We start from the raw sequence: 2,319 nt of genomic DNA on the forward strand, positions 1-2,319 counted from the left end.
GGGGATGTAGTTCAGTGGTAGAGCGCATGCTTCGCATGTATGAGGCCCCGGGTTCAATCCCCGGCATCTCCAGGTGGTATTTCTTTACCCCGTCCTTCCATGAAATCACACTTTGTTGTTTATTAAAAACACTCTTCCAAAACCCAGCCCTTTCTGGTTTCATTCATTCAATCAATCTATCTATCTTTTGATTTATAAATGTAATTATTTATTTTATTAATCTCTATCTAACTTTTGATTCAGAATTATAAATATATTTATATATGTTTTCTCACTCTATCTATATTTTGATTTCAAAAAATAAATATAATTTTTTTTAACTCTCTCCTTCTCTCTATCCATCTAACTATTAGGCATACCATTACAAAAAAAGTCTTCTTATCTTCAACACATGATTAATGTTGTCATTGAAGCTAAATCAATCAGAATAACAGGACAAGAGGGAGACGCAAAAGAGATATGCTCCAGGAGCCGGTTTTTTAAAACTTGTAATCTGGATCGTTTTGATCTGTTTGTTCAGAAAATGTCACTGCTGAATTATCCATATTACGAATTGCGATTAAAATGTCCAGCATTTTAAAAAGTAATCTCGGTCACAAAATATAGGATTACAAATCCAGATCATTTGTATCCAGATTACAAGTTTTGTAAAAGCAGCTCCTGGTGAGCCTCCAAATCACAACCGCAGTGTCCTGCCGTACAAGTACTACACAAAAGACAAGTGCACCACATGGAGCACTGGGAGACGGTCAGAAAAATTGAGGAAAGCTGTCAAAACAAAATAATCTTGCTGGCCACCGTGTCCTGGGACAGTTTTGTAGCCCTTCAGTTTAGCACACTGAGCAGCTGGCAAGTGTGAGGCATTGTGGCTTAGTTGGTTAAAGCACCTGCCTTATAAACAGGAAACCCTTGGTTCGAATCCCAGCAGTGCCTCTTTTACTTCTTCTCCCAAAGTTAAATGTATACCTTCTTCTAAAAAGATTAATTCCTAAAATTAACGTAGTAGGGATTCACAGAAATACATGCACATGGATTAGGGGGCGGTTAACATGTAGAAAACAGAAAGTATTAATTAGATGAGAAACCTCAAAATGGAGCGAGGCAACCAGTGGTGTACCACAGGGATCAGTATTAGGTCCTCTGCTATTCGTAATCTACATTAATGATTTAGATTCTGGTATAGTAAGCAAACTTGTTAAATTTGCAGACGATACAAAAATAGGAGTAGCAAACACTGCTGCAGCAGCAAAGTTCATTCAAAATGATCTAGACAGCATTCAGACACATGGCAAATGACATTTAATAGAGAAAAGTGTAAAGTACTGCATGCAGGCAATAAAAATGTGCATTATAAATATCATATAGAAGATACTGAAATTGAAGAAGGAATCTATGAAAAAGATCTAGGAGTTTATGTTGACTAAGAAATGTCTTCATCTAGACAATGTGGGGAAGCCAACAAGATGCTCGGATCTATTATGAAAAATGTTGAATTTAAATCAAGGGAAGTAATGTTAAAACTCTACAATGCATTAGTAAGACCTCATCTAGAATATTGTTTTCAGTTCTGGTCTCCTCGTTACAAAAAGGATATTGCTGCTCTAGAAAGAGTGCAAAGAAGAGCAACCAGAATTATCCCAGGTTTAAAAGGCATGTCGTATGCAGACAGGCTCAAAGAATTGAATCTATTCAGTCTTGAACAAATTAGACTATGCGGTGATCTGATTCAAGCATTCAGAATTCTAAAAGGTATTGACAATGTCGACACAAGGGACTTTTTAGACCTGAAAAAAGAAACAAGGATCAGAGGTCACAAATGGAGATTAGATAAAGGGGCATTCAGAACAGAAAATAGGAGGCACTTTTTTTACACAGAGGATTCTAGAACCAATTCCCCAGTAATGTTGTTGAAGCTGACACCCTGGGATCCTTCAAAAAGCTGCTTGATGAGATTCTGGGATCAATAGCTACTAACAGCCAAACGAGCAAGATTGGCCGAATGGCCTCCTCTCATTTGCAAACTTTGTTTTGTTCTTACATTGTGCTCATTCTGCTTTTAACCTCGTGTTAAGCCCTACACCGAGGGGAAAGGCCATCCAAAAATTGGAATGAACTTGTAAATGCTCCTCTCCATGGAACTCTCTAGTCACCCCTTTGCGGTCCTATGTCGGACCCTGTCCCACCTCATCAGAAAGACATGAAGCACATGAAGCAGAAAAAGCAGAGAAAACCTTTCAATGGCATAGTGAGACTGATAGGAGCTAAGAGAAGCCGAAAAAAAGGGGTGTATCTGAGCAATACACAAAGCTGCGGCACCAC

General features: G+C 38.3%; 2 non-coding genes across 2 annotated transcripts; both read left to right on the top strand.

The window, feature by feature from the left end:
• Positions 1-72, top strand: trnaa-cgc (transfer RNA alanine (anticodon CGC)). Its single transcript has one exon. It is a non-coding gene; the product is annotated as a tRNA-Ala (tRNA).
• A 787-nt stretch (positions 73-859) lies between these two features.
• On the top strand, positions 860-933 carry trnai-uau (transfer RNA isoleucine (anticodon UAU)). The gene has a single exon. It is a non-coding gene; the product is annotated as a tRNA-Ile (tRNA).
• The last annotated feature ends 1,386 nt before the right edge of the window (positions 934-2,319 follow it).

This window comes from Acipenser ruthenus, chromosome 42, assembly GCF_902713425.1.
Source record: "Acipenser ruthenus chromosome 42, fAciRut3.2 maternal haplotype, whole genome shotgun sequence".
Lineage (NCBI taxonomy): Eukaryota > Metazoa > Chordata > Actinopteri > Acipenseriformes > Acipenseridae > Acipenser > Acipenser ruthenus.